Consider the following 15,891-nt stretch of genomic DNA (forward strand, 5'->3'; position numbering starts at 1 on the left):
TTATAGAATAATCACATCCCTTGAAAACATTGCAAAAAATATTTCTAGTCAGAACAATGAAAATGATAAAATCATTTTTTATGGAAAATAAATAAATAACTAACTTTGAATAAATAGTAACTTTTAGTGACTTATGATGGGACAAAATCTATTTGGAAAGGCTCCTCTACAATGGTTTTAAAATTGCCACATTTCAGGAGTACTGGCCTAGATCACTTCATCATTCTCAATTTGTATGACATTGAATAAGGAATTGAACACAATACCTTTCATTCTGAGGATAGTTTTCTTCATTGATTAGGAACACCCATCATAGTGCAAATGAACCATGAGCACAATTGTTACCACAGCTGGCTGCAAAAACAGAGTGGGTTCTTTACAAAATTCCTTCCATTAGTATAGCTTCAAGGACGAAAATCATGGAAACCAAAAAATATTCAATGTGCAGATAATCCTAGCATGTCTTTAACACACTTCTTTCCCTTTCTAGCATAACCTTCACAATGCATGTCGACCTTTATCACAACTATGAGAGGCCCATAGTCCTTCTTATGGACCCCACCCTTCCTTTCTTTCTTCTTCTTTTCGTCCTTTCCTTCCTGCATAGACCACCATTTGTTGTTCAAAACATAATCAACATTTCTAAAACCATGGAGTTGACCACCATAGAATGCAGATCTCAATGTGCAACAAGCTAAAATTAGCTTTGATCTTGAGCGCGTAGACAAGGCAGTTATAAATGGTTTTGCCAACAGTTGGCTCTTATACATTCTTGTTAAACTTTAGAATGGAAGTATTTTCCCCAATAGCCAGGCTGCTCCCATTCTTTAATAGGAAACTTTGTTTTCTTCACTAATTTGTCACACCCATCACACTGCAAATAAACCGTGAGCAGAGTTGTTTCCGTAGCTGGCTGCAAAAACATAGTGGTTTTTTTTTATAATTGTGTACATTGGCACAGCTTCAAGGACCGGATCTGAACCAACAATACATCACTCCATAAATTCTAAATCACAACATCTCGCGATGCTGAGCTTGAAAACCATGTCATTATTGTAGGTCATGCCTTCGAGCTATGTGATGGGGCAGTTGCATGGGTTTTCGTCTGCTCTCTGGTCCACTGCGTGAGCTTATTAGTGGGATCCAACTATCTCATAAACCCTAGGAGAAGATTTTTTCTCTACAAAATGAAAAAGCAAATGGCAAGGTGAAGCTCACCATCATGGAGGAGAAGCATTATATGACCTGTCTTATAATTTAGTTGTTGAAATGGTATAACTATCAATCTGACGACATAGTAAATGTGTATGACACTGAATAAGGAATGTAACACAATACCTTTCATTCTGAGGATATTTTTCTTCACTGATTGGGCACACCCATCACAGTGCAAATGAACCCTGAGCACAGTTTTTACCACAGCTAGATGCAAAAATAGAGTGGGTTCTTTTCAAAATTCCATCCATTGGCGTAGCTTGAAGGGTGAAAATGATGCAAGACAACAAATATTCAATGTGCATATAATCCTGGCATGTCTTTAGCACACTTCTTGACCTTTCTAGCACAACCTTCATAAAGCATGTCCACCTTTATCACAACTATGAGAGGCCCATCTTCCTTCTTATGTCCCCCGCCCTTATTTTCTTCCTTCTTCTCTTTGGCCTTTCCTTCCCGCATAGACCACAATTTGTTCAAAACATCCTCAACATTTCTAAAACCATTGAGTTAACCAACACAGAATGTAGATCTCAATGCGCAACAATCCAAAACTGGCGTTGATCTTGAGCACTTAGACAAGGCAATTATAAATCATTTTGCCAGTAGTTGGCTCTCATACATTCTTTTTCAACTTTAGATTGGAAGGATTTGCCCCAACAGTCAGGTTGCTCCCATTCTTTAATAGGCAACCTTGTTTTCTTCATTAATTTGGCACACCAATCACAGTGAAAATGAATCATGAGCAGAGTTGTTACCTCACAGTGCAAATGAACCATGAGCAGAGTTGTTACCGCAGCTGGCTGCAAAAACATAGTGGTTTTTTTTTTATAATTTCGTACATTGGCATAGCTTCAAGGACTAGATCTAAACCAACAATACATCACACCATAAATTCCATATTGGATGAAAATCTGGGAGTCTGACTTTCAAAGAGATGTGAAGTTAATTGATCAATAGTTCGAACACTCTCTTGTGACCTTCATATTTTGAAAAATTATAGGAAAACAAAATGAATATAAGGATACCCATAACCTTACAAATCCTTAACAAACAAGGGACACCCACTGAAAGATTCAAACATATCAGAAACTTTTCATCTCTAATTGGTGCACTCAAAGGAGCCTCATTATGTACTACAAAAACCCTACAATAGAATATCAAGCAATAACGAGATAACCCGAGGATCCTAGAACCTACAAAAACATAAGGGTATTAATGAAAACATGTCTTATTAATTTATTAGAGCAAACCATGTGTTCTACACCAACATTATGATTGAGGCATTATAGTTTCTCTTGGCTGGGGAATCCTCCAGTCAAGTTAGAAACACTTGTACAAAATTTAAAAAAATAAAAAAAATCAAGTTAATAATTAGTTTACCAAAGAGAAAAAGCCTAAGCAAGGCATTCTTACTCTCATTTTCCACTTACAAGTGTTGAACAAATCCAAAACTCTTTGAAGAAAAATACTCTCATTTACCTGAAATTAAACCATGTAACAATGCACAACTCTAATGGGCTCTGTGATGCCCCAATGATGCCCTGTCCTTCTTGCCCAAAAATCCCCTAGAAAAATGGCTTAACAAAATGAATTGAAGCTTCTGGACTATAGATTTTTGTATCTCCCTCAACAAGCATCCCCTACTCTTACATGTTGAGTTATGTTACCAGAAACAAGAAACGAGAAATGGAGTTTTGAGGTTTCGCATTCAAGAAACAATGAGAGAGAAAAAAACATTAAAATTGCTTTAAAAACTCATTTACTAGAATACCAAATATTCCAAACCCATCCTTGTTCCTACAATTTTATTATGTTAGCAAAAATTCAACAATATATTAATGAATTATTGGCTTTAGCATGCAAGAAAACAAAACACTAACAACAAATTAATAATTTAATGAAAGTAACTAAATACCTAGAAATGGCATCTTTCCTTTTAAGTATATTGTGAGTTGGGATTGCTCGTTGTTGGGAACCATAGATTTGTGCATTTAGGTGGACAGATGGGGAAAGATTTGTCATCAGCTTGTACAAAGGATTGCTGGTTATAATAAGAAGAAGTAAAAACTTCGGTTATAGAATGACCATTTGATTAATTTCAGAAAGTTGTTGGGGGTTAAATTCTTCATCTTCTTCCATTCAGATACCTATTGGACCATCAACGATTTTATTCAATAATTATCTAACATAATTAATAGCGCCCAACTTAGTTTTTGTCATTAGATAGACATTTCAAATTTGCAGGTTTCACAGGTATCAATCCATGATCTATACAGAACGAAACTAAAGATATTGTAGTTGTTTATAGTGTCACTTTTTGGACTTTCCGGTACCGGAGTCCGATGAAAAATTTTGAGGTGAAATCTTGATTTGTGTTATTTAAACTAGTTTTTTTAACTGTATATATGGATTCAACACCCTTGAAAATCCCTAGGGCACTTCGATTGCACAATATTACCCATCAAACTTGTGATTTCAATAAATTCCTGCCTGATTTTAGATAAATTTGACCAGAAAAATCCACCGTAAAAACTTCCAAAAAATCATACTAAAGACAAGTCCAAAGATATTAAATTCTTGAAATTAAAAAAAATACCAAATCATTACTTCAATTATTGAAAATTTATTCATCCTAAATTGTTCCTCTAATCTGCACACCTAGAAAATGAAACTACTTGTCTGTCTGCATGCCATGCGTCTTGCGCAATGCTTTTTTGGGACGAGAGTTAACTGGAGTTTATAAGATGTAACCGACCTTGGGAACCGCGTTTTCCATACCGTCTCGTTTCTAATGGTAACATAATTTTTATTTTATTTTATTTTTATTTATTTATTTATTTATTAATCTAGGATAATCGGTAACTGGTGAGAGTTATCCTGAACAGACCCAGGATCAAATTCAACTAGCTGTCACTATAAACCTAGGCTAGGTGCAATAACGTGCAAGCCGCACACAATAGCAATTAACTTATGCCTCAACAAGAGTCGAGAGGTCCGCTGTGGGGTCGCCTACTCTTCTAGCCAAAACACAACAGACCATATACTCAATGGTAACATAGTTGTTGAGGACCCTTTATAAAATTGAGAGGCACCCTCCTCTCTATTATAAATGAAATTGACGGCCTTTAGCCCTTTTCCCTTTTAAATAGCTAGGGTTGGTGAGGGTTGATCTCCTTTAATTCTTACTTGGGGCTGGATGATTCACATGTATGTATGCTCGAACCAGCGATTGGCCGTGACTAACTAGATTTACGCAGAGAGTATGCGTGTGATGCACTCAAGAGTAAGCCATCAAGGAAGACTTGAATTCCCCGGAGCTGTACTATACGTTTTCTTTGCAAAGAAAAATTTTCTCATTTACCTGGAATTAAACCCTCACCGAAAACTATAACACGTTTACCTGAGATTAAACCCGTACCAAAACCTATAACAATTCTAGCGAGTTGATGAAGTATAGCGTTCTTGCGGAGATAAGCGACTGACGACTTGAGCCGACGCGATGCAAGTAAAATCTATCTTTTTGCTTAGGTCTTAATTTAAGACACATGAGCACGCCCCACTTAAAAAGTTTGTTTTACTTTTGTCTTTATTTAAGACAATTAAAATGTTAGGATGGGTATTTAAGACGAAATTAAAATTTCATTTTGAATAAACGTCTTAAAACAACCCTTCATGTAGTAGTGTTAGAATTTAGTGTGAACTTAAAGTGGCCAGATTTTCATACCACTAAGAAGTATTTGCTCTTTCTATATGTGTTATGTAGTCATTTACAAAATCTTCCATATTCGTGCATCTTGTTTAAATGAATGCTTTCTCAGAAATTCGTTGAAGGTTCACTAAGGATTTTGGAGTGTTGTTAGAAAAGCAAAAGGCCGTGTTAGAAAGTTCATGTAAGAGAAAGCTCATTTGCAAGATTCTCCGCCGAAGGAAGCCCCCATGCTTCAAAATTGATATCAAAACCAGGTAACGTCTTCATTTCTTATTTTTCAATTAACCATTTAAAAGTTAATCCTCCAGCAACGATTTTCATGTCGCTACATTATTAGATTATTCAGCATTACTAAAATTGTGAGAGTTTTATCCCTTCTCCATTTGAAATAGTGAACGTTCAGAAGGATGGAATGTTTTTCAAACTATATAATCAATGTGACTCCCACCCAGAAATCGTGGAAAAGTATAGGATGTGCTATTTTTCAGCCCCTGCTGTAAAATGGAGAGTCAAAATTTTAGTAGAAAGTCAAAGACGATAACAATAGAATACATTTCCACAGCATTGGGTAAAGTGACTCCTCTACACGCTACGTTGATCTACTATATATAATCTACACGTCATTAACAAAATTGGTTTTTAACGATTGCGTATGGTGGCATATGAACTTTTTGAATATACCTATTTCAACTTCTCTTTTACAACAATCACATGGACAGTTAAAGTAACTCGATCACATGTAGGAGCAGAACAGACTCGTAGGAGCAAAGGCAATACTGAATCTCTGGTTACGGTTATGAATACAACTGTGCTTCTTGGTCTTTACTTAAATTGCAATTAATAAACAACTAAATTCCAGAGAGAAAAACAAATCACAGTTTTCAAAACAACAAAAAAAGTATGAAAATAGTACGATGGAAAGCGGCGTAATCAAGTGGCAACAATTTCTGAGTTTCCGCGCAGAAAACAGAAGAAGGCGGGAGTACTTTTTAAGGTTCAGATTGAATTAAAATTGGAAAACACTTGGCTATACCCGAAACACGAACACAAGTAAAACTGTTTTTATTCTTGAAGCTTCTGCCGATTCACTAAATTTTATGGCCATAAGAGGGTACACACGTTATTTAATAAATTAGTTTATTTTACACCTGGAATTTTCCACACAGCGCGCTACCTTTATCTGAACTTCATCACTGCCCGGCGCGCCCGCTGACCGTCGTCTGACGTAAACTGCTCTCCGGCGGTGTCAGCGTCACCTCTACTGTCGCGAAACTGCGTGCAATCGTGGCAAAGTTCGGCGGAAACGTTATATGTTTATATGCCTTATAAATTATAACACGTGACATGATGCTTTTCATTTTGGACAAACGGTAAACTTATAACACGTGGTATCCTCCAATAGCATTAGGAAAAATTACACAACGTAATTTCTGAATGTCTAGTGGTTATGACCCGTGGAACGTGGAGGGAAGCGCAATCATTCCACAAACAGACAAATAGTATAGAAAGGTCTAATATCTAGAAGGTGTTTATTGATGTTTTCTTTGGAATTTGGGTTGCATGGTGATTTGTATTTTCAATATATAAAGAAATTTAATTTAATTTTTTAAATAATTAAATTTTATAAATTAAATTTCTATTTTTAATTAATTTCTATTTAATTTTAGATAAATTAATTTTAGATTTAATCTCTATTTTTTTTATGGTCATTATGATTTGAATAATTAATCTTATAGAATTGTAATGAAATTTAGTTATGAAATATTATATATATATAAAATATGGGTGGGATGTATGGAATATTTATATTAGGAATATCTAGAAAAAGGATTTACCTTTTGTGGTTCAATAGAGCCATTAAGAATCAACCTTGATAAAAGTTGAACAGATATCTCTATCTATATAAAATTAAAATGATCTAAAATAGTTAGATTAAGCTTGTGAAAGGATGTCACTCTGGAAAGAAGAATATGTGAGTAGCACATTATTGACCATTGAAAAATAATGTCCTCTCAGTCCACCATATATGAAGTCCCCATAAGTCACAACCTCATGTCATCATGAGCTCCATGTGTCATCTCCAACAAACACTCTAGCAAGCATCCAAGTCTCGGCCCAAAGGTCTCTACAAAATGCCTCAGCTCTCCATGTAGTAGGAATGCTCCACAGTCTGCTCACAACTCCATCCAAGTCCATGGCCTTGTTGTACAAGAGTGCACAACCTCTCCATCGGCTCACAAATAATACATCTCCATGTCACACCGGCAAATCTACCTACACAACATCCCTGCCTTGGCACTCCTCATTGGATGCCCATAAGTGACACCTCTACAAGTGCTCCTGCATAATGTCCCTGCATAAGACTGTCATGCTCCATGTCTCCAACCTGATGTCCATGACTAAGTTGCCCATGTAGTCCAACCAAGTAGACCCATCACAACAATCGGTCATCCCCATCTAAGTCTCCAATCTTTGGTCTAGTGAACTTGGTCACCCAACCATATCATCATCACATGAGTCTCTCCATCATAGCTCCCCCACTAAAGGTTCCACCAAGACTTGCTCTTGGTCTCAGCCATGAGAAGTCCACCCAAGTATCACCAACTCAAGTGTGTGCCCTTCTTCAATCTATCCATGAGTCATGTCGGGCACTTAGCCAATTCTCCATGTGGCTAAAGCATGACCCAATCCTCCACAACGATCATCATGTTCCTCCCTTGTCACGGGCCCTTGTACCTTCTATCATAAGGTCACAAACAACCCCAACAAGTCCTGCAACAGTGAACAATCCTTGCTTCTGCATACAAGGTCTCATCATAGACATCCATGGTAAGATGCTCCCTTGCATCAACAAACTGCTTTTGCTCTTCCTTGCATACAGTTCATCTACCAAAAGCTCAAGTGAAACACAAGTATCAATAGTACTTACATCATCATCATGAGGCTCCTCCATGTGAGTATCCTCATCCACCCATGTCTGCAAACTGCACGATCCTTGTCCAACTTGATCAATCTCAAGTTCATCCTCCATCGTTGTCACATCTGCAACATTCTCAAATATCACAACTTCCTTTTCCTGGTTAGCACAATCTGCAACTTCATCCTGCTCCATTGTCCAGCCAAGTTGAAGAAGTTCGTCTTCAACATTCTTTTCCAAGACTTCAAGTTCCTTTCGAATCCAGGGGTTCTCTTCTTTCATCCGCTTCAACCTGTATAAGGTAAGCAAGAGTTTCCCTTCGCATTCTTCCAAACCTGCCATGCCTTGTCGTTCAGCTTGGTCCAAGCACTAAGCTTCACCTCAGCTAAACCTGTTTCACCATTCACCAGCTTCACCAAGTTCCCTCCAATCATGAACCAGCCCTTGTTCCACTTGTATGTAAAACCAACTTCCTTCACCTACAATTTCATGCTTCCGCTGTCATCAACTGTCAAGCTTCTTCAACCTTGAATCAGCTTCAATACCATCTGCACTTCGTCACGAGCAACCCTGCTCTGATACCAACTGCCACACCCCTACACCTACGGTAGTATTTCAACCGCTTATAGCGAGGTGCGGCACTACCAACCGTTTTCTTTTCACCAATACTTATGATTGTAGACTACACCTAACATTCCATACTTGGTTTATTTTTCGTTACCAAGTATTATCTTTATCCTTTATACAGATGAAAACCCATACATATTCATCATCAACAACAATTAACACATATACAATTGCACAACAGTATAAAGGGAGGGGCAACTCCCTGCAATATGAGTCTACCCGAATCAATATATATAATTTTCCACTTTTACAAAGTACAAGTTAAATATTGGGAAACCCCAAATTTACACTTAGCCAAATTTCCAACTTTCAGCAAATTCAGTTGCCCAACTCGTCGGCGCCTCCACACGGTCACCGCACGACTCACCAATCATTCGTTCACCTCGTCACACGATTGTGTTGTTTCCCAACTTGGGCGCGCCTCGTCGTAACCAAGTCGCCACACACGGGAACCTCCGTACGAGTCACACCTCTGTTCACAACTCCAACACTTCACTGTTTCCACTGTTTCATCGTGCACGGCGCGCCCTACTCGGGTCACCCGTCCGCACGATCCTTCGTTTCGGCGTGCACGGCATGCCTTCGCCCGGCTGCCCGTCCACACGTCCACTCGTTCACCCAACTCGTCCACCCGAACTCGTTCACCCAAGTCGCCACACGACTTCACCCGGGTCGCCCGCGACCTCACCCGGTTCGCCCGAACTACTTCACCCGGGTCGCTCGACGACCTCACCCGGGTCGCCCGAATGACTTTGCCCGGGTCGCCCGACGACCTTGCCCGGTTTGCCCGAATGACCTCACCCGAGTTTTCCCCCTGACAATCTCGCCCAAGTTTTCCACCTGGCGACCTCACACGAGTTCTGCGTGAACGACTTCACCCGAGTTCGCCCTTGCCCGAGTTTCCTGCACTAGTTTTTCGCCCGAGTTTCTCACCCGACTTTTCTGAACGAGTTTTTTCACCCGAGTTCCGCCCATCGTGCAGGCTCATCCACGCACTGCAGAACTCCTTGTTCAAACTCGTGTTGGCCGAATGATGATCGAATGATGGTCGCTTGCCTCCAAACGCCCTCCAATATATACGGGTGGGTGGCGGGTTATGTCACCCGGCCAACCCACGCCCAATGCCCAAGCCGACTCGTTCAACATGTTGCCTTCGCCCGAGTGGATTGTCGGCCCGCCCAACTCATGGGACCGCCCTCTCAACTCGCCCAACATCGTATAAACTTGTCTCCAAGACACTTTGCACGCATTCGTTCATGTCTCCTTCGCACGGTGAAGTCGCCCTACCCGCCGCACGGACCGCAGGTCCTTACAAGCATAGAGTCGTAGGAGCAAAGGAAATATTGAATCTCTGGTTAGGGTTATGAATACAACTATGCTTTTTGGTCTTTAATTAAATTGCAATCAATAAACAACTAAATTCCATAGATAAAAACAAATCACAGTTTTCAAAACAACAAAAAAAGTATGAAAATAGTACCATAGAAAGTGGCGTAATCAAGTGGCAACAATTTCTGAGTTTCCGCGCATAAGACAGAAGAAGGCGGTAGTTTTTTTCAAGGTTTAGATTGAATTAAAATTGGAAAACACTTGGCTATACACGAAACACAAACACAAATAAAATTGTTTTTATTCTTGAAGCTTCTGCCGATTCCCATAAATTTTATGGCCATAAGAGGGTACACACGTTATTTAATAAGATTGGTTTATTTTACACCTGGAATTTCCACACCGCGCGCTACCTTTATCTGAACTTCATCACTGCCCGGCGCGCCCGCTGCCCGTCGTCTGACGTAAACTGCTCTCCGGCAGTGTCAGCGTCACCTCTACTATCGCGAAACTGCGTGCAATCGAAGCAGTGGCTTTGGAGATGACGGGCAAGCCTTTCTTTAGGGTAGGAGCTAACCAGCCTGCCATAGGGCACTAAATGCCCAGTTATATGCAGGTTGGATAACCCGATAACGCGTGCGCGCGGAGACTAGATAAATAAGAAATGGGCGCGCGCGTGTTATCAGGTTATCCAACCTGCATATAACCGAGCATTTAATGCCTTATGGCACGCTGGTTAGCCGCTGCCCTTCCAGCCTGCCTTTCTTTAGTGGCAAAGTGCGGAAAAGTTATATGTTTATATGCCTTGTAAATTATAACACGTGACATGATCCTCTTCATTCTGACAAACGGTAAACTTATAACACGTGGTATCCTCCAATAGCATTAGGAAAAATTACACAACGTACATTTCTGAATGTCTACTGGTTATGACCCGTGGAACGTGGAGGGAAGCGCAATCATTTCACAAACAAACAAATAGTATATAAAGGTCTAATATCTAGAAGGTGTTTATTGATGTTTTCTTTGGAATTTGGGTTGCATGGTGATTTGTATTTTCAATATATAAATAGATTTAATTTAATTTCTTAAATAATTAAATTTTAAAAATTAAATTTCTATTTTTAATTAATTTTTATCTAATTTTAGATTTAATTTCTATTTATTTACGGTAGTTATGATTTGATTAATTAATTTTATAGAATTGTAATGAAATTTAGTTATGAAATATAATATGGGTGGGATGCATGGAATATTTATATTAGGAATATCTAGAAAAAGGAGTTACCTTTTGTGGTTCAACAGAGCCGTTAAGAATCAACATTGAGAAAAGTTTAACAAAATGTCGATATCTCTATGTATATAAAATTAAAATGATCTAAAATAGTTAGATTAAGCTTGTGAAAGGATGTCACTCTGGAAAGAAGAATATGTGAGTAGCACATTATTGACCGCTGAAAAATAAAAAATCCCTACTTACTTTATTGATAACTTTCTGAGTCTTCGGAAATGGATCGTTGGGTTTGGTAAAGCTGGCTCCTGAGCTGTTATATATACGTTTGTTTCTTCAGAGATTGAGCGGAAGCTTATTGGGACTTTTTATATGATTATGTGCTTCGCCTTATTCCATTCTGCTTCTTTTGCTCTGTGGCTGGAGTGCGGATATCATATTGTTTATTGCCTTCCAACAATAATTGTGCTGTTTGCTTCAACATAAATTGCGTATGTCACACAATACGAAGTCGTGAACACGTACGCTTGGTCTGATAAACGCGTAGTTTCTGATATTTTTGTGTGCGAGTTGCAGATTTATCAAAGTACAATCGATGGCGTCAAATATTCTTGGCTTTCTCAGTGAGAAGAACATATTGGTCACTGGATCGACCGGTTTCCTTGGAAAAAGTATTAAATATTTCAGAGACTACTTTTTTACTTCTAATATATATATATATGGTAATGAAGATTAACTGCTGTTTATTTGTTCCAGTTTTCATCGAAAAAATATTGCGGTAGCAGCCCGGGATAGGCCGCTTTTTTGTTTTGCTAAGGGCGAATGATGCGGAGTCTGCCAAAATCCGATTCATAAGTGAAGTAAGAAATCAGATTCATAAGTGAAGTAAGAAATTCACTGTCAGTGTCAAAAATTGGCCAATGCTCTGCCTACGAATAATGTCATTTCTTTGCTATGAATGACAGGTTTTGAAACTGGAGCTGTTCAGTAGATTGAGGAAACAACATGGAGACAACTTTGAAAGATTCGTATTCGAGAAAGTTGTTCCTGTGGTTGGAGACATTGCAACGGATCATAATCTTGGAATTGATACGGAGAGCAGCAGAGAGCACCTCTGGAGAAATGTGGACGCCATTGTAAATATTGCAGCGAGCACCGTGTTTGATGACAGGTTCGCCGGTTATATTTCATCTTGAAAAGCTGATTACTCGTTGCCATTAGGAAAGCATTTATGTCTGAATGTAAAGACTAACAACTTAGCTGATTACTCGTTGCCATTAGGAAAGCATTTATGTCTGAATGTAAAGACTAACAACTTTTCGCACAACGTAGGTATGATATTTCTCTGAATGTCAACACAAAGGGAGCTGAGAATATTGTGGAATGCGAAACGATGCCGTAATCTTCAAATCCTCGTGCACGTCTCCACTGGTAAGTCGACAGATTATGATTCTATCTATTAGTTTTAGAAAAGTTTATGAAAGGTTTAAAGAAGAAAATAGATTTCTTAAACCATAACAAATTTACATTAATTTGGTAGTTAAGTTGGCAGGTATATTTGATTAAAATTGGATTTTTTTAAACTGTATTTTATTTGTAATAATTTTATGGAGGCAAGATTTTTGGAATAATGATAATTTAGCTATTAATATTATGTTATTATTTTCGCGCTCATCCATCTTCAATTTCCCTGAATTTCTATGTAGATTTAATTTGACTTTTCTTAAATATAGAGATTTTAAAATTATATTAATTTTTTTTAAATAAAATAATATTTACACTAACTTTAAATATTTATGACAATATAGCAATAGCAATATATATATATATCATAAATTAAATTCAATAAATTTTTAAAATAAATTTTAATTTCCCACTTTATATAAATTAAATATTTTTTTATACTTAATATATTTCATAACTTTATATTTAAATTTAGTTATTAAATTTATTTGAATTTTATATTTTTAATAATTTTTTTTTTCTAAATTATATATCTTAATTTTTTTTAAAATATATGAAAAATAAATGCCACCACATATACATGTAACTATACATATTACTATAGTTCTAATAAAATTGAAAACAAAATTATTTATATATATAGATGTAAAATTTATAAAATGACAAATAATATTAATAATAATAAGGACAAGTATGGAGAGAAATCAAATAAAGTGCAAATTTTTCTTCAGCTTTTTTACTCAAAAAAGGTTTGTATTTTCAAAGATTTTATCTCTCTTAATTCATAGTAAATCAGAAGTTAACCTGTTTTTCAGCATTTTCACTCAAAAGAGATTTGTATCTTCAGAGATTTTATCTCTCTTAATTCATAGTAAAGCAGAAGTTAACATAAATCTATATTGATATATTATTATTATTATTATTATTATTATTTTATTTCAAATTACTTTTATATAGCCATTCTATATTAAATAAATAAGAAATTACAAAACTTTATATAATCTTTCTTTATTCTTTCCGATAATATAATTATTTTTTTTAATATATGTATAATTCGATAAATGGAACGGCCACAAAAATCTGAATTAATGACCGATCATAATTAATACTTTAATAATATACTCAATTATCATCACATCTTCACATTATTAATAACTTGTTATTTCATATTTTTTAAGGATAATAAGTATTTTAATATTTTGATAAAAACATATTAAAATATTTTTAATATAAGTCGAAAACAAATATTTCACTTACCATTCTTATTTAATTATATAATGTTTCCGAGGATTATTTGAGTCTAGAGGCAGAAAGTAATTGGTGATCTAACTTACCAAAAAAAAATTATTTTGTATCTGCATCTTCATATTAAACAGAATTAAAAATAAATTATTAACACTGACAAAACAAAAGTTATGATTATCAAATCCAAGAAGGACACTTACGCTAATTTTATGTATGACAATAGTAACTTGGAGGAAGTGTTTTCCTACAAGTACCTAGGAATTGATATTCATCACAAGCTCAATTGGAACTATGGCATTGAGAGAAGGATTAATGGGGGATGGAAGGCTTATTTCGGTCTTGAAAATAATTGTAAAATGACAAACCTCGTAATGTGGGATAGAAAGAAGTTCCTCTTTGAAACTTTAGTCACTCCGCTTATCTTATATGGATGTGAGGTTTGGGGTTGTAGCATTTCTAGAGAATCGTGGAGAAATATTGAGCAAATCCAGAAACGTTTTATAAGTATAACCTCAAAATTAAAAGCAACACACCCTATCCTATTCTCCTTATAGAAGTGGGTCTTTCCCCTATGGAGAGCCTAGCTATGACTAGGCTTCTATTGTATAAGCACAAACTCAATAAGATAGGAAACCATAGACTTCCTAGGCTAGCTTTAAATTCCAGCCAAAACCACCTATGGCTCAAACGAGGTTAGAAATATTGTTACTTCTAAGTTCAAAGAAAAAATGTGGTATGAGAAAGATTTAGCAGCTAAAATAAAATTAAGATATTATAAGGTGGTCATCAACCCCACCCTAGAAGATCAAAAGTATCTCTCTGCTTTATCTAGCTCAAAGAATAGCCAAGATTAGAACCAACTCTCATGAGCCCCATAGTGAAACAAATCGTTGGGCAGTTCCTAAAACACCATGGATGGAAAGGTTCTGCCATCTTTGTGAGAATATGAACATCGAGGATGAAAATCACTTCCTCTTAGAGTGCCCCGTGTATAACCACATTAGATCTCAGTTTCAAAATCTTTCTTTTACATTGTCAAAATTACAGTGAGCTCGTGAGGCTTCTCTCCAAGCTTTTTGAATATAGTAATAAAATCTTAAATGAAACTAAATAATTTGTTTCTTTAGGTCACCAAAGTTTGGTCTTAGTTAACGTTAACCACCATCATCATCATGGTAAAAAGCATGTAAAAGTTAAAATGAAAAAGCTCATACATATTTTTCATTTTTTGATATTTCATAGTAAAAGAAGAACCGTGTGAGATTTACTAGTAATTAAGTGGGGTGCTGAGTTAAAATATATATATATATATTATATATATAATATATATATGAGTTAAAAATAAATTATATTGGTTTTATTTAGATTATATAAACCCATGTACCACTTAAAAGTCATGGTAAAAAAAAAAACGTGTTTAAAGTGGAACAGGGAACAAACAATCATTCTTATTCTTATATATTAGGAAAACAATAATATATATGGAACGTACAAAAGCTTACGTTGTAGGACGCAAAAGTGGACAAATAAAAGAGAGTTGTCTGAAGCTGGGGCACACTTTAATGAACGGTAAAGGACTTGACGGCGAAAGTAGTCCACCTCTGAGCTTAGATATTGAAGCAGAATTTGGCCTACTAGAGAAAACACAACTCAAACAGCAGGCCTCGTCAACTACTCACACTGCAAGCACAAGTTCGGTAAAAGACGCCAAAGTGAAGCGTTTCAAAGAATTAGGTTTGGAAAGGTGAGTCACATAGACGCGTATTGTAAATTGCATTGATGTCATTCTGTAAAGGAAGGTATTAGACTAACTCATTCATTCATGCAGGGCAAGAACGTTTGGGTGGCCAAATACATACTCATTTACCAAAGCTATGGGAGAAATGCTAATAGAGAAATTGAGGGGAAATGTTCCAGTGGTCATCCTCCGACCGACCATTATTGAAAGTACTTTGGCAGAGCCCTTCCCAGGCTGGATGGAAGGCACCAGGTGCCCATAAATATCCATCCTTTATTGCTGGAATGTGGATAGCACACATAAATATTTCATGATAAAGTTATTAATATCACTATCATATCATTATTCACATTGATCATGTGTTTTTTACGGAATATCACGCAGAGCTATGGACACCGTTATAATAGGTACGG

The sequence above is a fragment of the Pinus tabuliformis genome, chromosome 1_2 (assembly GCF_031772625.1).
Source record: "Pinus tabuliformis cultivar Carrire ecotype Pingquan chromosome 1_2, CPIR1, whole genome shotgun sequence".
In the NCBI taxonomy this organism is placed as follows: Eukaryota; Viridiplantae; Streptophyta; class Pinopsida; order Pinales; family Pinaceae; genus Pinus; species Pinus tabuliformis.